General features: G+C 42.9%; 1 protein-coding gene across 6 annotated transcripts in view; it reads left to right on the forward strand.

Moving 5' to 3' along the window:
- The first annotated feature begins 3,172 nt into the window (after nucleotides 1–3,172).
- The window catches only part of LOC137379451 (plasma membrane calcium-transporting ATPase 1-like), a 124,641-nt gene continuing 105,568 nt past the window's right edge, over nucleotides 3,173–22,245 (forward strand). Inside the window, exon 1 of one of the 6 annotated variants that reach the window (XM_068050284.1) lies at nucleotides 3,173–3,319. The gene's annotated coding sequence lies outside the window, so the exon portion shown is untranslated. The other 5 variants (XM_068050287.1, XM_068050282.1, XM_068050286.1 and 2 more) reach the window with 5 other exon arrangements.

Consider the following 22,245-nt stretch of genomic DNA (forward strand, 5'->3'; position numbering starts at 1 on the left):
ACTGAGGGAGTGCTGCACTGCTGGAGGTGCCGCTTTCTTTTTTTGGATCAATTTATATATATTCATTGCAGTTTTGCAAGGAGTAATATTTCTTCAATTATGTCTTTTGTGATCTTCAAATTTGTGCTGAAGGAACTATAACCCTTGCCAGTTATGCTTGCAAATTTTAAGATGTTGTCAGCAGGCTGCTGGGGAAAATATACACCTGAAGCAGATGATGATGAAGAGGGGTGGGAGGAGGTTTGTGTGGAACACCTGCATGGACCAGGTGGGCCAAATGGTTTGTTTCCGTGCTGTACATTCTATGTAATTCCATTTAATTTCTGATCGAAGAGATAGGCTTTGAGGAGGCTTTGGAAGGCTGATGAGTATAGAAAGCTTCATTCTATCTTTAATGAAAGCAAAATACTGCAGATACTGGAAATCTGAAATAAAAACAATAAGTGCTGGAAATACTCAGTGGGCAGGCACATGGTAAAAAAAAGAATGACGAAACAAACTAAAATAAAATAAAAATGAACAAAAGGGCCAGCCATGCTCTGAAATTATTGAACTACCCCAATATCAACTGGGATACAAACAGTGTGAAGGGCACAGAGGGGACAAAATCCTTGAACTGCGTTCAAGAGAACATTTTTAGCCAGCATGTAACAAGCCCAACGTGAGGGGGTGCAATTCTAGATTTAGTCTTCAGTAATGAAGCTGGGTAAGTGGATGAAATAACAGTGGGTGACCATTTTGGAGATAGTGACCATAATACAGTAAGTTTTAGCATAATCATGGAAAAGGACAAAAATAAAACAGGAGTAAAAGTTCTAAATTGGGGGAAGGCAAATGTTAAGAAACTGAGAGGTAACCTGGCGAAAATGGACTGGATACAGCTACTTGAAGGCAAATCAGTGGAAAACCAGTGGGAGGCATTCAAAAGCGAGATACTGCAGGCACAGTGTAGGCATGTCTCCACTAAGATAAAGGGTGGTACTGCCAAATCTAGAGCCCCCTGGTTATCTAGAAGCTTACAGGGTAAGTTAAAGCAGAAAAAGAAAGCTTATGACGATCACAAAAATCTTAATACTTTAGAAAGCCTAGAGGTGTATAGAAAGTGCAGGGGTGAAGTAAAAAAGGAAATTAGAAAAGCAAAGAGAGGACATAAAAAATTATTCGCAGGTAAAATCAAGGAAAACCTGAAAATATTTTATCAGTGCATTAAGAGCAAGAGGATAAAAGGAAAGGATAGGCCCTATCAGAAATGTACAAAGGAACTTATGTGTGGATGCAGAAGATGTGGGCAGGGTTCTTAATGGGTTTTTTGTCTCTGTCTTCACAAAGGAGAGGGTCGATGTAGACACGGTAGTTAAAGAGGAGGATTGTGAAATATTAGATACAATAGGCATAATGAGTGAGGAAGTACTGGAGGGTCTGACATCCTTGAAAGTGGATAAATCACCAGGGCCGGATGGATTGTATCCCAGGTTGTTAAAGGAAGTCAGGGAGGAAATAGCGGATGTGCTGAGGATCATCTTCAAATCCTCACTAGATACAGGAAAGGTACCAGACGATTGGAGGTCTGCGAACATTGTACCGTTGTTTAAAAAGTGTGCGAGGGATAGGCCAAATAATAATAGGCCAGTCAGTCTGATCTCGGTGGTGGGTAAATTGTTAGAATCTATTCTGAGGGACAGGATAAACTACTGCTTAGAAAGGCACTGATTAATCAGGGATAGTCAGCATGGATTTGTTAAGGGAAGGTCATGTCTTACTAACTTAATTGAGTTTTTTAAGGAAGTAACAAGAAGGATTGATGAGGGTACTGCACTGGATGCATTCTACACGGACTTTAGCAAGGCATTTGACAAGGTCTCACATTGCAGACTGATCAGTAAAATGAAAGCCCATGGGATACAGGGAAGGTGGCAGGTTGGATCCAGAATTGGCTCAGGGACAGGAAACAAAGGGTAGTGGTCAATGGATGTTTTTGTGAATGGAAAGCTGTTTCCAATGGTGTTCCACAGGGCTCAGTGTTGGGTCCTTTGCTATTTGTGATATTTATTAATGATTTGGACTTAAATGTGGGAGGCCTGATTGGGAACTTTGCTGATGACACAAAAATTGGCCGTGTAGTTGATAGTGAAGAGGATAGCTGTAGACTCCAGAAAGATATCAATGGTTTGGTTGAATGGGCGGAAATGTGGCAAATGGAATTTAATCCAGATAAGTGTGAGGTAATGCATTTGGGGAGGGCAAATAAAGCGAGAGAATACACAATAAACGGGAGGATATTGAGAGGGGTAGAAGAAGTGAGAGACCTTGGTGTGTATGTCTACAGGTCCCTGATGGTGGCAGGACAGGTCACTGACCTGAAACATTAATTCTGCATCTCTCGCCACAGATGCTGCCAGACCTGCTGAGTATTTCCAACATTTTTTGTTTTTATTTCATTCTGTCTTTGCTTCCTGCTTCATACTTACAATAAGAGCCAAAAGTTGAGACATGTTCTGCATCAGAAAAATGCACTGGACTATAAAAATAAATCTCGTTTACAGTTTCTATCAGGGCATATTATATTTGTAATGTAAGAGGATCCTCTGAGATACTTGCATAATTACAAGAAAATTCTTGCATTCATTCCCCATTTGTGCTTTTTTCCCCGAAAAATACAACTGCAATTTGGTGGATTCACTTAGCGATCAGGGACAAGCTGTACAGGAATTATTTATCAATCCTGGGTGTTATTTGCATGCGTTGTTGTCATTTCAGTTGCAATTACTTCGTATCTTAATGTTGCAGAAATAGTATTTTAATATTCAACAACATAATCTCATGTAAAACAGAATAATTCGTTGGCGATATTGATTGTCTCACCACCACAGAATTGCATTCGCCTGATCGAAGCAGTTGACATGTAGCATGGTCTGCAAGTAAATCAATCTTTTGCTCCCGTGTCTCTGTGGGCAAACATTTTTCTTTCACACAACACAACCCTAATGGGGGGGGGGGGGCTTGTGATTGATAAATTACTGTGTAGGCAACAAAGTTCTGACGAAGAGTCATCGACCTGAAACGTTAACTCTGGTCCTCTTTCCACAGATGCTGCCAGACCTGCTGAGTATTTGCAGCATTTTCTGTTTTTATCATGAAGTACAGCTTGACTTCAACACGGAACTGGACTGCAGAACAGAAGCAAACCAAATCACTCATGACTAACATGACGTTGGATGCGAGGAAACCTTTAGTTTTGTGTACTAAAAACAAGAAATAGTGGAAATACTCAGCAGGTCTGGCAGCATCGGTGGCGAGAGAAGCAGAGTTAACATTTCAGGTCAGTGACCCTTCATCAGAACTGGAAAAGGTTAGAAATGTTTTGAGCAAGTAAAGCGGGGATGGGGGAAAAGAGAACAAAAGGGAAAGTGTTGATAGGACAGAGGGCTGTGTGTTTTGTTTAAGTTTTAACTTAGAAAACTGTGATGCGGTATTACCTTTCAATATAACATTTGTTACCATATATGCATAGTTCGAATTTATACTTAAGACCAAATGAAGCACGTAAATTCACTGAAAATATACATTGGTAAAATAAAAAGTAACCTTGTTTTTCATGTTGTATATTTGTTGTGCATTGTAAGGGATATTAAACACAACTAAAATAATATCGCTTCCTGTTTTGAATTGGAAACGAAAGATAAGCTAATTTTAATTCTTGACAACAAGGCAAGCCTCTGTCAGTATCACTGCAACACTCGAGGTATTGCACTCGCAACATAGCCACCCACTGACATAAACATTAGAAAGGATAGCGACTGGAAATTGGGCTGTTCCAAATCATCCGTGAGAGTTAAGATGTGAATTGAGACAAGTAGCTCTCTGCAAACTTGTACAAACGATTATAGTTTTTAAAACCATGGAGGAGACTGTGGCAGGTCAAATCCTGAGTGATGCAAAATACTGACACTGCATTTTTAAGTCAGGTTTTATTCGATAGCATCAATGCTTTTGAGTAGGTTAATAAAGATCGAGAGATAGAGAGAACGCACAGACAAAATCCAACGCCGCCCTCGCTGCAAGGAAACAACAACCGAATCCGGGAGCTGGGCTGAGCTGTCAATCACCCTGCAGAGCGCGCGGGAGGACCGATCCCCCGGGTTGGAGCGGGGGGGCGGGGGGGGGAAGCGGTGACGCAAGAGGAGGGCGGGGTGAAGGGCGGGCCGGCCGTGCCGCTGCGACGTCATGGAAACAATTACGTCAGGCGGGCCCCCTCCCCCACCCGCGGCCGCCGCCGCCAGCCTCCGGCGCCCCGCCCAGCCCCCTTTTTTCCATCCGGGTTTCACGCTCGGGAGGGAGGGAGGAAGGATGAGGATAGGACGGGATGGCCTTCCAATGGCAGGGCGGGCTCGGCCCTCACGTGACAGTCTATGTGTGGGGGAGGGGAGAGAAAAGGCAAGCGCGGAGCCGCCTCTTGAGTAGTAGCGTGTTGGCCGGGTTCCCTCATGCACCTGTTTGTAATAGGCCTCAATTTCCCCCCTCCCCCACACAACAACAACAACAACAACACTTTTATCAACGGCCTCAGTTTGTTTGCTTTGTGTTGAAGCAGCTAGTGCTGGCTGTGAGCCAAGGGTCGGCCTGGCTGGGTGGGCGGCCTCACTCAGGGGCAACTGCCTTTTATACCTCCGCCCTCCCCCCCCCGCACTTCTTTAAAGCCCAGTTGAGGGAAGTAATTTTTTTAATTTAAAGAGACCGCTCTGGCGTTGGGCTGCAATGTGGCGCTAAGCGGCGACCTCTGCTATTTGTCTTTGTTGGGGTTATTTTTGGGGGCAGGTTGGAGGTCAGAGGGGAAAGGGCAGAACCCCCCTGGCTGCAGGTCCGCCTGGAAGACGGTGGCACTCGTGGGCCGTGCTGACCTGGGCGGCAGAAGCACTTAGTGGGCTTTTGAGAGAGAAAGCGAGGGGGTTAAAAAAGTTCTTTTTCTGTCAGTAGGATTTATCTCTCCAGTCAGCTTCTTTATGCCGCGTTGTTTACAGGAGGATTTTCTTCAACAGGTAAGCCACTAATGGCTCTTTCTTTTTAAATTATACATATGTATGAAATCTAATTTCCCCCGCATGCTTCTGGAGAGCTGGCTTGCCTCCTGAGTCCTCACTGTACGTGTAACCTGCCACTTTTGCAAGGAGCCACTGTGTAAATGAAGCCGGAGCTTTGCAAATCAGAGATAATCGTGTGTTTATTGGGTTTATGTTTACAGGCGTCCATCCTAAGTTCTGCGTATATTTATGTAGGTTTTATCTTTTTTATTGCTAGTAATTTCATTGCAGTTGTAGCGTAAGTTGTTCCTATTCATTTCAGGTGTATTCGTGAAAGCCCGAAAGCTTTTTGACCTTGAATGAAATTGGTTCATCTTTAACCACCTAGCTCACTGTCCAACTGTTTGTCTGTCTGTCTGTGTGTGTGTGTGTCTCTCTCTCTCTCCCTGTCTTGTGTGGGATATAATTCCATGTTCGGCAGCTGAGTGTTGCGGACCAGCGAAAGAATGAGCGGGGTTCCCCTGGCTCTCGTGTCTTTTAATGACCAGTTTTCTCTTCCATCTGGTGGTTCACTTGTGCCATCAACTTGGGCGAAAAATGTAGCATTTATCATGAGCTTTCAAAGACTGCTATCCGAGTGCGAATGTGTTGCAAAATCAGTCGAATTATGTAACTGAGATGTATTTTAGGAAGGGCTCAGTATGTGTTTGGAACAAGAAGATAGCTCTTGGGTTTTAACTTTTGTCTATCATATTTGAAACAGTTTAGTGTATGTTGTGCATTCGCCCATCAGTGGCGGGGTCCCTTTCGGACTGGCTTCCAAACGCCAACAAATGGCAACACCCATATGATACCTGCGCCGGTTTCCCATCCTCTTAATCATCCATCTTGTACCAGCGTCTGTAATTATATCCGTATTTAAAGACGTAAGTTCCTTCATGAATCATCCTTGAGCAGGGCTGATGGCCCGTTGCTAGTTCAGTCTAAACGACTAAATGCTCGGTTGTGTTGTGGCGGTGATATGCAACTATTTGAGTTGCATTTATCAGTAATCGATCTTGGCGTGTGGTAAGTAATTTCTGTAGTATTACAGTGGTTTTGATGTATTCCTGATTAGAAACAACGGTACAACAGTATGTTAAGATCCATTAGGTTTTTACTTGATTATAATGGCCCATTGCATTCCGAAAGTGTAGCCCAGTTAGGTTCAACAAGGGCTTGAACGGCACATTGATTTGAACAAGATTATTTTTAATGTCTGAAGGTTCGGGCGTCTAGTTTTCTCGTACGGTTTTACAGCTGTTCTATGCTGCGGGAAATGAGTGTTGCTGAACATATCCAGATGAATTAAACTGTAGTCTTGCTTGCTGAGGAAGATGTGCCATCTAGAGAGTGGTGTTAGCATTTGTCATTTACCGAATAACTTGTAACAAATTGTAGCTTTCTAAAGAGGTGATAGTTAATTGGAAAATCAGCCTTGGATTATTCACGAGATGACTGCACAGAACTTTTTGAGGGTGGGGAATTGAATTTGGTGATGCTGGGGTGACTCAAGCGTTCAGCCGTTTCCGACTTGCTGCAAAGGTTTCATCATTCGCAGTTCTTGCTTTAAAAAGTGTACGGATCTTTGCTTCTGCCTCTGTCTGTCGTGCTGTCAAGACTGTAGAGGGTGAACTAATTTTGAAAACTTTTCTCGGGCGAGTTGAGTGCAGGCATGTGCATCTCGAGAAACTTGATTTTCACCGACTAGACACGTGGTCTGTTTTTTTTGATCAGAGCATCGTTCGTGTCGTCTCCCAAGGGCTGCAACTTTTCGCGACCAATCGGATTTTGCGAGTTTAACTTTATTTTCCGTAATGCGACTCTTCCACACCTCTTAAATAGAAGTAGTGAGGTTCCAGTCAATATACTGTCGGAAGGAGTGTTGTGCCATCAGCCACTGATCGCACACGAGGACCATCTGGTTGCAAATGAAAGGTAGATGTTTCCACTTGTGAATGAGAGCAGCGCTGCATTAGTAAAATAGCGACGGTGAGCTTTATCTACATGAAAATACTCAGTATGCAGCAGCACGGCCGTGTTGTATACATATCCGCTTAATATTCAACTTTCGTTTTACAATGCGTAAACTTGCAACAGACTGGCCTATCACTGATTGTACTCAAAATCGTGCCAATTAACCGATAGCCTATGCAGACGTCGTGTTTGGGGATTAGCTATCATCTATAAAATGAATGAGTTGACTTTGTGGCCTTTAATGGTACCAGATGTCTAAGTTAACATTCTTGCATTTTTGGGGGGCACTTACTAAAAATGTGCGCGCTGTCACATCAGTTTGTAAGTTCGACCAGTTTTAATCTGAAGCAGATATTGTTTGCAGGTTTAAAGTCTAAAGGTATATGCTAAGCTGACCTATAAACAGTTCATAGGCTTTTTGTTTCTGAAATGTTAAGTTTAATTTTTCAGTCTAGCTAAAAATATGATCATTAAAACTACCCGTTTTCAAAAAAAAGTTCAGGTATAACTTGCATCTGTTTTAAACTTGCACTGAAAACAGGATTTTTAAAAATCTATACTTAATGCATTTCCTGTTGGTTCTGCAGGTTCTCAGCACATAATTCTTAAGCCCATATTTTGATACTATCTGTTGCGGGATAAGTGTGTGGTAAATAGAGCTTGCACTGAGTGGCTGCATTTATCATTTTGTGTCCACATTAAGCAAAACCATTCAGGTTTTAAAATGAATTGCAAAACAAGTTTGAGCATTTTTTTGCATGTAGGTGGATCCTAATAGCTGGTCTAAAGGATACTTAAATCAATACTTTGAACTAAAATATATTGAAATAGTAGTTCAGTCTAAGCCATGGTATTTGTCTCCAGATGAAATTTGACTTGTGCTGAAAAAGTGTTTGCAGTGAATTTTATATTTGTCAGATTCCTACCTTTTTAGATAGGAGCTTGATAAATTAGTATCTAAACTAGGAAGTGTAAATCTTTCACTGCCACTGGCGCAATCACAGTATAAAATTGTCTATGTTCCACCCCCAAACCTTGGACAGAAATTTATTTTATAGATGCATTTCCAGAGTTGCATTTTGACACCCACAATGGTTATTGAATCTTAAATTTTAATTCTCCCATCCAGAAGATGTCCACACACTGCATGTTTTAAAGTAGTACTTTATTTCTGAATGTTGAATCTCAGAATCTTCAACTGTTTTTAACTTGTTACAAGGGCAGCAAATGCAACCTGCAACCACTACCTGCAAGTTCCCTTCCAGGTCGCACACCATCCTGACTTGGAACTATATCACTATTCCTTCACTGTCGCTGGGTCAAAATCTTGGAACTCCCTCCCTACAGCACTGTGGGTGTCCCTACCCCACGTGAACTGCAGCAGTTCACGAAGGCTGCTCACCACCACCACCTTCTCAAGTGCAATTAGGGATGGGCAACAAGTGCTGGCCCAGCCAGTGATGCCCACATCCCATGAATGAGTTTTTAAAAAAAGTCATGGTGTGCAGGTTCGAGGATCCCAGGTGTAGAGAAAGGAAATCCATGTGAGGGAATTTGTGTTGGTTTTTTGAAATCGGAACTGCAGTGACAAAAGTGGTGAATGTGCACATGCTGTATGGAAGCCGTACCATTGTGCAAAGTAGGAGCTCATGGTCTAGGGGGTAACATATTAGCATGGATAGAATATTGGCTGGTTGGCTGGCAGAAAACAGTATGCATAAATGGTCCTTTTTCTGATTGGCAGGATGTGATGAGTGGATTCCCGCAGTGGTCTGTGCTGGGCCTCAACATTTTACAATTTATATCAATAACTTAGATGAGGGCAGCGTGGTATGGTATGGTAGCTAAATTTGCAGATGACAAAGATGGGTAGGAAAGTATGTTGTGAAGAGGGCATGAGCTTGCAGACTGATTTTATAGATGGGTTGAGTGAGTGGGCAAAAATCTGGTAGATGAAGTATAATGTGGGAAAATGTGAAGTTGTTCACTTTGGCAGGAAGAATAAAAAAGCAGAGTATTACTTGAACAGAAAAATGACTGCAGAATTCCGAGGTGCAGAGGGATCTAGGTGTTCTAGTGCATGAGTCACAAAAGGTTAGTATGCAGGTACAGCAAGTAATAAAGACTAATGGAATGCTATCCTTTATTAGAGGAATAGAAAATAAAAGTAAGGATGTTATACTTCAGTTATACAGGGCATTGAGACCACCTCTTGAATACTGTGTGCAGTTTTGTTCTCCTTTATTTAAGGATGTGAATGCGTTGGAGGCATTTCACAGGAGGTTTACTAGATTGATACCTGGAATGAACGGGTTGTCTTATGAGAAAAGGTTGGACAGACTGGGCTTGTTTTCACTGGAGTTTAGAAGAGTGAGGGGAGACTTGATTGAAGTGTATAAGATCCTGAACAGTCTTGACAAGGTGGATGTGGAAAGGATGTTTCCTCTTGTGGGTGAGTCCAGAACTAGGAAAATCAGGGGTTGCCCTTTTAAGACAGATGAGAAATTATTTTTGAGGGGTATTCTACTTTGGAATTCTCTGCCTCAGAAGGTGGTGGAGGCTGGGTCATTGAATATTAAGGCAGAGATAGATTCTGTTACGCAAGGGAGTCGAAGATTGTTGGGGGTAGATCGGAGTGTGAAATTCAAGACAAACCGATCAGCATGATATTAAATGGCGGAGCAGGTTCGACAGGCTGAATGGCCTACTTCTGCAGCTAATTCGTATGGTCATACATGGGGAGGGTTCTTTTGTAAGCTTTTATGGGATAGGAGCATTTGCTAACTTAGTACAATGTACTAAACTGACTGTGAGCTGCCTTTTTAGAATGTTAAACAGCCAAGTTCATAAAACGATTGAGTACTTTGTAAGCAGTGATGCAAATTTGATCTGTTTATATACAATACTTATTGAGTAGAAATGGAGAACTTCTGAAGTGTGGAAATGTGAACTGTCACTGACTTCCCTCCAGCCCTGGTTCTAGACTCTTGACACTGCTGCTTGAATGGATGTGAATTGTAAATCTATTTTTAATTCATATAAAAATCAAATCATCAAAAGTACTTGGAGTTAACATTCGTAATTGATCTAAATTGCAAGTTTTAAAATTTGAATCTAGTGATTAAGCTTGGAGAGTGCTGGAAAATGAACTAGGAATGGTTTTCATAGGGGTTAATTTCTGCGGATGATGAAAGCAGATTTTTGCATGTTGTATGTGGGGAAATGGAATACAATCTTTGCTTTGCTTGATTAGGAGTTGTTTTAACACTGCCAATGTTAAGTCACAGTGCTGCAACAATAGGCCAACTCACAGCACTAAAGTACAAACATGGTGATGCAGACTTGGGGAGCAGTGATTCCTTGTGCTGATGGTGACAAGCAGATGCTTTTAGCAGTACTGGATTTCACAGGCTGCCTTTTTCTTTTCAGACTCTGGGTAGCATTTTCCATTTGTGCTTGAATGGGTTGCCTTGAGTGAAAAATTTGGAGCAAGTGGGTTTTTTTTTCTCCGCCCCAGTACACCAATTCCTGACAAGAAATGTAAATTTACTTGAGCCTTGGAAGACTAAACACTTAATGGAGGATCTCCTTTTTTAATTTGTTCCAAAATAATAAGGCATAGCATTTATCAGGAGTGCAATGGATAAAATATTGGAAGAATATCTCGCTGTTTTGGCCATCAGTCACAAAGCGTTGGGTCATACTTTGTCCTACTTTCTGGAACTCTTTCCTGGATTGCTTGGCCTCTTTACTCCCCTTTTTTCTTGCCCCATTTTAAAACCTCCTTTTTAACCAAACTTTGTCACCTACTAACTGCACTTCCACCTAGTTCTGAAAAATCCCTGGATATTTCTTGGTGATGGTGAAATGCAACATGTCTATTAAATTGGGATTCATGGCTGAGGCAACAAATTTGATGTAAAGAGGGAAAGGTTGTACCAACATGTGACAAAATTGAGATCAAACCTTGCTGTGGTTTGTGCAGTTTTGATACTTTATTCCAAAAATATACTTCTCATAAAATTTGTTAAAACAAATTCAAATTCGACGTCTCTGTGCAAGAGATCAAATTCTTTTGATATAGAACATGAGGTGCCTTACAACTCTTGCCATTCCATTTTATATACAATGTAATAAAAGCAAAATACTGCGGATGCTGGAAATCTGAAACAAAAACAAGAAATGCTGGATTCACTCAGCAGGTCTGGCAGCATCTGTGGAAAGAGAAGCAGAGTTAACGTTTCGGGTCAGTGACCCTTCTTCGGAACTGACAAATATTAGAAAAGTCAGATTATAAACAAGTGAGGTGGGGGTTGGGCAATAGATAACAAAGGAGAAGGTGCAGATTGGACCAGGCCACATAGCTGACCAAAAGGTCACGGAGCAAAGGCAAACAATATGTTAATGGTGTGTTGAAAGACAAAGCATTAGTACAGATTAGGTGTGAATATAGAACATCAGCAAGTGCAAACCTGGAGAAAAACAACCTGAAAAAAACAGTGGGTAAGCAAACTGAACAAACTAAGATGAAATGAAATAAATGCAAAAAAAGATTGTAAAAAATGTAAAAAGGAATGTAAAAAAAAAAGGAAGAAAAAATGACTAAAAATGAAAGTAAAATGGGGGGCTGTCATGCTCTGAAATTATTGAACTCAATGTTCAGTCCGGCAGGCTGTAGTGTGCCTAATCGGTAGATGAGATGCTGTTCCTCGAGCTTGCGTTGATGTTCACTGGAACACTGCAGCAATCCCAGGACAGAGATGTGAGCATGAGAGCAGGGGGGAGTGTTGAAATGGCAAGCAACCGGAAGCTCAGGGTCCTGCTTGCGGACTGAGCGGAGATGTTCCGCAAAGCGGTCACCCAGTCTGCGCTTGGTCTCCCCAATGTAGAGGAGACCACACTGTGAGCAGCGAATACAGTATACTACATTGAAAGAAGTACAAGTAAATCGCTGCTTCACCTGAAAGGAGTGTTTGGGGCCTGGGATAGTGAGGAGAGAGGAGGTAAATGGGCAGGTATTACACCTCCTGCGATTGCAAGGGAAGGTGCCCTGGGACGGGGACGAGGTGGTGGGGGTAATGGAGGAGTGGACCAGGGTGTCGCGGAGGGAACGATCCCTTCGGAATGCTGACAGTGGAAGGGAGGGGAAGATGCGACTGGTAGTGGCATCACGCTGGAGGTGGCGAAAATGGCGGAGGATGATCCTTTGGATATGGAGGCTGGTGAGATGAAAAGTGAGGACAAGGGGAACCCTGTCACGGTTCTGGGAGGGAGGGGAAGGGGTGAGGGTAGAGGTGCGGGGAATGGGTCGGACACGGTTGAGGGCCCTGTCAACCACAGCGGGGGGAAATCCTCGGTTGAGGAAAAAGGAGGTCATATCAGAAGCACCGTCATGGAAGGTAGCATCATCAGAGCAGATGCGTCGGAGACGGAGAAACTGGGAGAATGGAATGGAGTCCTTACAGGAGGTAGGGTGTGAAGAAGTGTAGTCGAGGTAGCTGTGGGAGTCAGTGGGCTTATAATGGATATTGGTAGACAACCTATCCCCAGAGATGGAGACAGAGAAGTCAAGGAAGGGAAGGGAAGTGTCAGAGATGGACCATGTAAAGGTGAGAGAAGGGTGGAAATTTGGAAGCAAAGTTGATAAAGTTTTCTAGTTCGGGGCGGGAGCAGGAAACGGCACCGATACAGTCATCAATGTACCGGAAAAAGAGTTGGGGGAGGGGGCCTGAGTAGGACTGGAACAAAGAATGCTCGACATATCCCACAAAAAGACGGGCATAACTAGGACCCATGCGGGTACCCATAGCGACACCTTTTACTTGAAGGAAATGCATGGAGTTGAATGTAATATACAATGTACATTTGCATTACATACCAAAAAAATTCTCTGCCTACAGCCCGAGGGTGTTGTACACTGATTCTAGCCCCTCGGTATGCTATCGCAGGAGGGTCTATACACAGCCTTTCCCCATTTGAGCCTTTGTGGCGACTGCCCCAAACTGCGTCCCTCAACACATAGCCCTGGACCTTGGAGTGTGCCAGTCTGCAACACTCTGCTGTGAACAACTTTTGTGCTGACAGACCAGCGACTTGTAACTCAGGAGTGTTATTTTTTCCCCCAAAAATATACTTTATTCATAAAAATCTGTTTTTAAAAAAAAAAATTACAAAACCGTTCAAAACAGCACCAAGTTAACATTCCAAAAAGTGCCAAGGAAATCCAGTTTTCTTCAATACAGGAGTAAGTTGTCTCACAACCCTTCCATTCCATTTTGTATGCCATGTACATTTTACAGCAAACCCATATTTGGTGTATACAGCCCAAAGGGTTTTCCATGGGTCCAGCCCCTCCGTTCACTATAGCGGGAGGACCTTACACGGTGGTCTATCCCCATTGAGCCTTTGCAGCGGCTGTCCCAAGCTTTAGTGCATCCCTCAGCACTTAGTCCTGGACCTTGGACTGTGCCAGTCTGTAACACTGTCGTGGACAACTCTTTGCGCTGGAAAATTAGCACATTTCGGGCAGACCAAAGAGCGTCTTTCACCGAATTGATGGTCCTCCAGCAGCAGTTGACAAACTAGCAAGTTGTTACTCGGGAGCATTATGGTAACCGGGGAGGCACGAGTCACTTTTTAATTGGAGAGTATTTGGCATCAGTATGGTACTCCAACCCTAAGTGGCACATTTTAATGTCATTTGGAGGAACCTCTGAAAGTCCAACAACAGAAGTCTTGTTTAACAGTTAAAGCTGCAACAGCAAACAGTGCAAAGCTGGATTTTATTATATAACCATGATTTGTGTTTCCAGCTTCCAATGCAAATTAGTTTGGACTGGCAGCAAAAGCAATTGTGAATGTAAGAGGAGTGCCCACATGTAGGTGGTGAGTCTCCAATTTGAGTGCTGCTGTCTTGGGACGTTTAATTCAAATGTAAGTTTGTCATCAGTCATTTGGGTTATTTGAATATCTTTACTGATGTGCAAAAGAGCAGAAGTCTTCAATTTTACCATAATTCAAAATATGGTTGGAAGCCAATTTAAATCATGTTTTTTAAAAAAAAAACCATTGGAGATATTCAGGTCAAGTAGCTTCCATAGAGAGACCGTTAATGTTTTCAGTTTGATTACCTTTTTGACAGACATTCTGCCAAAAGGTCATTGACCTGAGGCGTTAACTCTGTTTTTCCTTCTGTGGATGTTTCCTAGCCTGCTGAGGATTTCCAGCATCTGCAGTATTTTGCTTTTTATACTTAGAAAAAAGGCTTTTGCTAGTCAGATATTGTTTCACTGAAGGCAAATTGTGCAAAGCTGGGTTGGTTGGCTTGAGCACTTTTTTTTTCCCCTCAAACCTGGTGCCTTTTTTAATTGGGTGGTACTTTGTTTGCAGTGGCCCTTCCCTCGTTAAAACACTAAGTCGGTGCTTGAAGGACCCTTTCTTCTCCCAACCGCCCCCCGCCCCAGTGAGGTGTGTAGGATTAAGTTGATTTTAAACCAAGTTGTATCTGAAAATACCTAACCCGCTGACAGATACAGTGTAATTGGAATTGGTGCATGAAAGGTTTTCTATATATATCATGCTGCATACTTATTTTCACCTGTCAACCTTTTACTAAAAATTGCACCAGCCTCGCCTGAAATTTTTGAAGGCTTTTAACCCCATTTCCTTCCTTTCCTGAATGTGATGACTAATATAAATCTGCAGCTGTTTTCTATCCTACCCAGTCATTCTTTGAGGCTAGTTAACCAGAGATCACACTCAGGAGAAATCTGTTATGTTACTTGATTGCCACACCCATGTTCTCTACATTGGTAGAAGGAATCACTTGATTGTAATGAAGAGCAGGAGCTCTGCCTAGTACAGTATTTCTTCCCCAACCCTCCACAGCATAGGTGAGAGTCATGCCTTTTTTATGGTCTGCCTTTGTGTCATATGTGATCCAGTTTAAGTACTAAGCCAAAATAGTCTGGTACTTGCTTTTGATAGATTTTTGTTGCATTCGTATTGAAGGTAAGTTTGAGATTGATTTTTATTTCACATCTGTATCTTTTGTAGTGTTTTCTCAATCATCACTAACTGGGATCCCTGCTGGTGTTCTCTTCAGGCACCTGTTTGAAGTGACTTCTGATGGTTCTGTTGTTTTATTGAGTTGCATTGAACTTAGTGTGTACCAATGGAAGACTTTACTGGAAGGCAACAGCACCATATAATGGGAACATTAACAGCAGAGGGAAACAAAACGCAACTTTTGTCGCCAAGTTGATTTTCATGTGCAGGAATCACAGTTGCAAAACTCCTAGGATTTGAACATATTTTTGACTTCGATATTGGCAAAAATTGCTGCAGTGTTGGTGTAGTGGGTTTCGGTGACTAGAAGCATCCTGTTTAAGAATCTCTGAATCTATTTGTAACTTCTAATTTTTGTTGACTTTTCCAGCATAGGGAAGTGACTGCTTAATGTTCTGGAATTGAATATGAATTTTCAGAATTTAGACCTTGAATTATAAAATGTGATTCTTTCGAGTTTCAGAAATGTTACAGCACTTTGAACTTGATCTATAAAGGGTACAATTTGAAGAGAAAATTTACTAACCCAAAGCATGTGGAAAATGCTAACCCTTTGACCTACAAAGAACAATTTTAAAAATTCTACTTTCCCAGAGCTAATATTTGTAACATTGACTTTGAACATTTTGAATTTACTGAGTCCATAGACCTGATGCAGATCATATTTTATTGCAGTAGATTTCCATCTTGGAATTCTAGCTAGGGAATGTTTTATTTTGATTTAAAATAATCAAAATGTTTGCAGATTCACAGTGTATTAACTAAATATACTTTTTTTTGCCTGAAAGGGCTCTTTTTAAAAATTGCACAAATTTGAAAGATGAAATTACTTGTTGCTCAGCCACTGGTGTCCATATAGATGAGTCATAAACCTAAATCTGCCACCGGCATGTTTGCTTTATCCTCTGTTCATGAATAATTGAAGTAGATCAGTTCATATCATATTATCTGATCCATCCACTGCTACTCTTAATGGGCGTGACAATGATGGAAAATTGTTACACCAAAAACCCGATGTACACAGAAACAGCTTCCATTAGCTTGAGAGGACTATGGCACAGGTATGCAGTCAAGTTGCTTTACTGGGGTAAAATGGAAGTATTTAAACTTGAAGTTAGTTAAATGGTAATTATTTTGAGAAATGTGTGGCCTATTACTGTATGGATTACTGTTGTGCTAAAAATGGTTGTTTCCTGCTTTTTCCGTTCATTATATGAAATGCATGGCCTGCTTTTTCCCAGGCCAATAACATTAGAATCCTAATAACCTTTACAGTTTAGCATAGATCAACACTGGATTTTTTTTTTTAAAACCATAGACAAAATTACCAGTACAATGACCATCAGGTTGGTTAAAGTTGAGACTGAGTAGAAGGGCTTAACTCTGTAACTGGATATTATATAAATTATATGGTAGCGCACAATGCTGACTCTGGCCAACCACATTTCTTTGCACTCATGCATTTCACCTTGAGCACAATATGGAAAGTTTTTAAGTACTGAAATGTTTTCCTAAAGAATTCATACACTACTTTTCCATCTACTGTTGTGTGTGAAATATTGAATGGTTGATTCTTTTCAGGTTTTAAAAATTCGTTAACATTGTTCCTAATGTTTTTTTTTTAACCTAACTTGTTAACCCATGAAATTTGCTGAAATCTAATGATTTATGCACCTTGGTTCGAGATGCTATCTGGTTGTACCTTCCTATCTTGATGTGCGATGCTCTATTGAAGGCAGAGAATATCAATGTGGGGGAAATCAATAATCAAGATTAAGCAAGTATTAACCTTTTTTTATGACATTCATTTCCCCCTTTTTTTGGGGGGGGGGGGGGTTTTGTTTTGCTTTCAGCCCCACCTCCCCCAAAACCCCATCACCAAAAAGGACTTGCGTTTATATAGCACTTTTTACGACTAGGCCTGTTTTTGCTAGAATTTAGAAGGTTATGGGTGATCTGATCAAAGTCTTCAAGATAGTGACAGGAAAAGACAGGCTAGATAAAGATAAACTATTTCCACTAGTTGGAGATTGTAAAACTAGGGGGCATAGCCTTAAAAATTAGGGCCAGACCATTCAGGAGAGATGTTAGGAAGCACTTCTTCACACAAAGGGTGGTAGAGGTTTGGAACTCTGTCCCACAAACAGCAGTTGAAGCTAGAACAGTTGTTTAAATCTGATTTTTTTTGTTAAGCAAAGATATTAAGGGGTATGGACCAAAGGCAGGTATATGGAGTTAGGCCACGGATCAGACTTGATCTCATTGAATGGCGGGACAGGCTTGAGGGGCAGAATGGCCTACTCCTCCTATCTTCCTGTGACTACAGGGTATCCCTTACTTTACAACTAATGAAGTACTTTTGAAATGGTGTCACTGTCGTAATGTAGGAAACGCTGCAGCCAGTTTGTGCAAAGCAAGCTCCCATAAATAGTAAGGTGATGATGACAACAAGGTAATCTGTTTGTGAAACAAAAACAAAAAATGCTGGTAATACTCCGCAGGTCTGGCAGCATCTGTAGAGAGAGAGAAGCAAAGTTAACGTTTCAGGTCCGTGACCTTTCATCAGAATCGGTTTGTGATGTTGGTGGAGGGATGAAAATTGTCCCAGGACATCAGGGATAACTCCCCTACTCTTGGAAATAATGCCATAGGATCCCTTGCCATGCTTGTATACAGCAGGACCTGGACAACATTCAGCTTGGGCTGATAAGTGGTCATTGCCTGACACTAACCATCTCCTGCAAGAGAGGATCTAACTATCATCTCTTCTTGACATTCCACAGCATTACGATTGCTAAATCTGCCACTCAAAGTCCTGGGGTTACCATTGACCAGAAACTTAACTGGACCAGCCATATAAATTCTGTGACTACAAGAGCAAGTTAGAGGCTGAGAGTCTGCAGCAAGCAATTCACCTCCTGACTCCCCAAAGCTGGTGTGATGCAATACTTTCCACTTGCTTGGATGAGTGCAGCTCCAACAACACTTGAAACTTAACACTGTCTGAGACAAAGCATCCTGCTTGATGGGCCCATCATCCACCACCGGCACAGCGGCAGCAGTGTATCATCTACAAGATGCACTGCTGCAGCAACTCGCCACGGCTTCTCTGATAGCAACTCCCAAACCCATGGCCTCTGCCACCTAGAAGGACATGGACAGTTGGCACATGGGAACACCAAGTTCCATCCTTACTTGTAACTTTATCGCCATTCGTTCAGTGTTGCTGAGTCAAAATTCTGGGACACCCTCCCTAACAGCACTGTGGGTGTACCTACACCAGATGGACTGCAGCAGTTCAAGAAAGCAGCTTCCTGAAGGCAGTTTTGGATGGGCAATAAATACTGGCCTTGCCAGTGATACCCATATCCCAAGAAAAAAAACACTTCAGTGCCGAAGAAGTGGGACAGGACATGAAACCAGGTGGTCTGGATGTTCCGAGTAGCTGAGATGGTTTGTATTCAGAAGGAACCTATCAGAATTCAAACAAGAACCAGTCTTTCTCATTGTAGCCAATGTTCTCTGACCAATATGAATATTCTGATCACTCATTAAACTTTGGAGGGGGGCGGAGGAATTAAGATGCAGCTCTGAAGGAAAAATGTTTATGCCTCAAATGCTCTGGGATATTATCAAAATAAGGTTCCTGAGCAGGATGATCAGATTGGTCAGATTTTTTTTATTTATTCAGGGATGTGGGTATTGCTGGCTAAGCCAGCATTTATTGCCCTTGAGAAGATGGTGGTGAGCTGCCTTCTTGAACTGCTGCAGTCCATTTGGGGTAGGTATACCCACAGTGCTGTTGGGAAGGGAGTTCCAGGATTTTGACCCAGCGACAGTGAAGGAACGGCAATATAGTTCCAAGTCAGGATGGTGTGTGACTTGGATGGGAACTTGCAGGTGGTGGTGTTCCCATGCATTTGCTGCCTTTGTCCTTCTAGTTGGTAGAGGTCGCGGGTTTGGAAGGTGCTGTCTAAGGAGCCTTGGTGCATTGCTGCAGTGCATCTTGTAGATGGTACACACTGCTGCCACTGTGCGTCGGTGGTGGAGGGAGTGAATGTTTGTAGATGGGGTGCCAATCAAGTGGGCTGCTTTGTCCTGGATGGTGTCGAGCTTCTTGAGTGTTGTTGGAGCTGCACTCATATTAGGCAAGTGGAGAAAATTCCATCACACTCCTGACTTGTGCCTTGTAGATGGTGGACAGACTTTGGGGAGTCAGGAGGTGAGTTACTCGCCTCCGGATTCCTAGCCTCTGACCTGCTCATGTAGCCATGGTATTTATTTGGGTACTCCAGTTCAGTTTCTAGTCAATGGTAGCCCCTAGGATGTGGATAGTGGGTGATTCAGCGATGGTAATGCCATTGAATGTCAAGGGGAGATGGTTAAATTCTCTCGTTGGAGATGGTCATTGCCTGGCACGAATGTTACTTGCCACTTATCAGCCCAAGCCTGGATATTGTCCATGTCTTGCTGCATTTCTACACTGACTGCTTCAGTATCTGAGGAGTCACGAATGGTGCTGAACATTGTGCAATCATCAGTGAATGATTTCTGACCTTTATATTGAAGGAAGGTCATTGAAGAAGCAGCTGAAGATGGTTGGGCCTAGGACACTACCCTGAAGAACTCCTGCAGTGATGTCCTGGAACTCAGCTGATTGACCTCCAACAACCACAACCATCTTCCTCTGCACTAGGTATGACTCCAGCCAGTGGAGGTTTTCCCCCTGATTCCCATTGACCTCAGTTTTGCTAGGGCTCCTTGATGCCATACTCGGTCAAATGCTGCCTTAATGTCAAGGGTAGTCACTCTCACCTCACCTCTGGAGTTCAGCTCTTTTGTCCATGTTTGAACCAAGGCTGTAATGAGGTCAGGAGCTGAGTGGCCCTACCGGAACCCAAACTGAGCATCACTGAGCAGGTTATTGCTAAGCAAGTGCCGCTTGATGGCACTGTTGATGACACCTTCCATCACTTTACTGTTTGAGAGTAGGCTGATGGGGTGGTAATTGGCTGGGTTGGACTTGTCCTGCTTTTTGTGTACAGGACATACCTGGGCAATTTTCTACATTGCAGGGTAGATGCCAGTGTTGTAGCTGTACTGGAACAGCTTGGCTAGGGGTGCGGCAAGTTCTGGAACACAGGTCTTCAGTACTATTGCCGGAATATTGTCAGGACCCATAGCCTTTGCAGTATCCGGTGCCTTCAGTTGTTTCTTGATATCATGCAGAGTGAATCGAATTGGCTGAAGTCTGGCATCTGTGATGCTGGGGATTTCAGGAGGAGGCCGAGATGGATCATCAACTCGGCACTTCTGGCTGAAGATTGTTGCAAATGCTTCAGCCTTATCTTTCGCACTGATGTGCTGGGTTCCCCCATCATTGAGGATGGGGATATTTGTAGAGCCACTTCCTCCAGTTAGTTGTTTAATTGTCCTCCACCATTCACGGCTGGATGTGGCAGGACTGCAGAACATAGATCTGATCTGTCAGATGTGGGTTTTGAGGGCTGTAGAGGATGAGGAATATGGAAGGGTGGTGGGAATTCCAGAGCATAAGGCCTAACTAGCTGAAGGTAGATACCAATGGTGAATTTACTCTTGCATTCTTATTCAGAACCAGGACCTGATATTGCTGTCATTGTAGCTTTTGCTGCCTGCTTTGTTTGGTATGCTGCAGGTCTCTCCACCCATCCATTGGTGTTGACTTAATATTACCAAGTCAGTGGGCAGATCCCCACAAAATATCTCCTTTTTTTTTAGAATGAGGAAGTTATAGATGAACACCAATGTAGCTGTACTTCGTCCAATTTTTCAATGTCCCTGAACATTCCAATTTGGTGACCTAACCAGAGTGGGGTCCTGCTGGGAGCCCAAAATGCAGCCAAGAATTTCTCCATTAGACCCTCCCTTTGCCATCACCCCACCAAGGATCTGAATGACCACAGTTTGTGAAATGCTTTGTAATATCAAGAACATGCTTATGCTCATTGAATAGTCTCACTAAATGATGCCAATATCCAAGGATGCAACATTGAGTCCCCCTCAAACTTGGTAGCGTAGGAGTCTTCCACATTTTTTTTATTTGTTCATGGGATGTGGCTAGGCCAGCATTTATTGCCCTTGCGAAGGTGGTGGGGAGCTGCTTTGAATTGCTGCAGTCCTTGGGGTGTAGGCACACCCCCAGTTTTGTTAGGGAGTTCCAGGATTTTGACCTAGTGACAGTGAAGGGACGGTGATTGTAGTTCCAAGTCAGATGGTGTGTGGCTTGAAGAGGAAATTGCAGGTTGTGTTCCCATGCGTCTGCTGCCCTCGCCCTTCTAGATGCTAGAGGTCACAAGTTTGGAAGGTGCTGTTGAAGGAGCCTTTGTTACTGCAGTGCATCTTGTATATGGTACATGCTGCTGCCACTGTGCGTCGGTGGTGGAGGGAGTGAATGTTGTGGGTAGGGTACCAATCGAGCTGCTTTGTCCTGGATGGTGTTGAGCTTGTGGTGTTGGAGCTGCACCCATCCAGGCAAGTGGAGATTATTCCATCACACTCCTGACTTGTGCCTTGTAGATGAACAGGTTTTGCGGAGACAGGAGTGAGTTACTTGCCACAGAATTCCCAGCCTCTGACCTGTTCCTGTAGCCATGGCATTTATGTGGCTGGTCCAGTTCAGTTTCTGGTCAATAGTAACTCCCAGGATGTGGACAGTGGCACATGCATCTGCTGCCCTTGGCCTTCTAGGTGCTGGAGGTCACAGGTTTGGAAGGTGCTTTTGAAGGAGCCTTGTTGAGTTACTGCAGTACATCTTGCATATGATACATGCTGCTGCCACTGTGCGTTGGTAGAGGGCAATAGCACTGAATGTCATGGGGAGATGGTTAGATTCTCTTGTTTGAGATGGTCATTGCCTGGCACTTGTGTGGTGTAAATGTTACTTATCAGCCCAAGCTGATCTCTACTGATTTCTCTGCTAATGCTCCAACAACAACTAGTGTTTCTATAGAATGTCATGAAAACCCTACAGGCCAAATGGGAAATATTAATTTCAACTGTTTGAACCTTGCCTGAGACTTTTACTGGGAATTAGTAGTTTGGTAGTTTGCCTGCAGCAGGCATTACAGATCTTTCAGCAACAAGCCTATTTAAATTGTAAAGT

This window comes from Heterodontus francisci, chromosome 18, assembly GCF_036365525.1.
Source record: "Heterodontus francisci isolate sHetFra1 chromosome 18, sHetFra1.hap1, whole genome shotgun sequence".
NCBI classification, from domain to species: Eukaryota; Metazoa; Chordata; class Chondrichthyes; order Heterodontiformes; family Heterodontidae; genus Heterodontus; species Heterodontus francisci.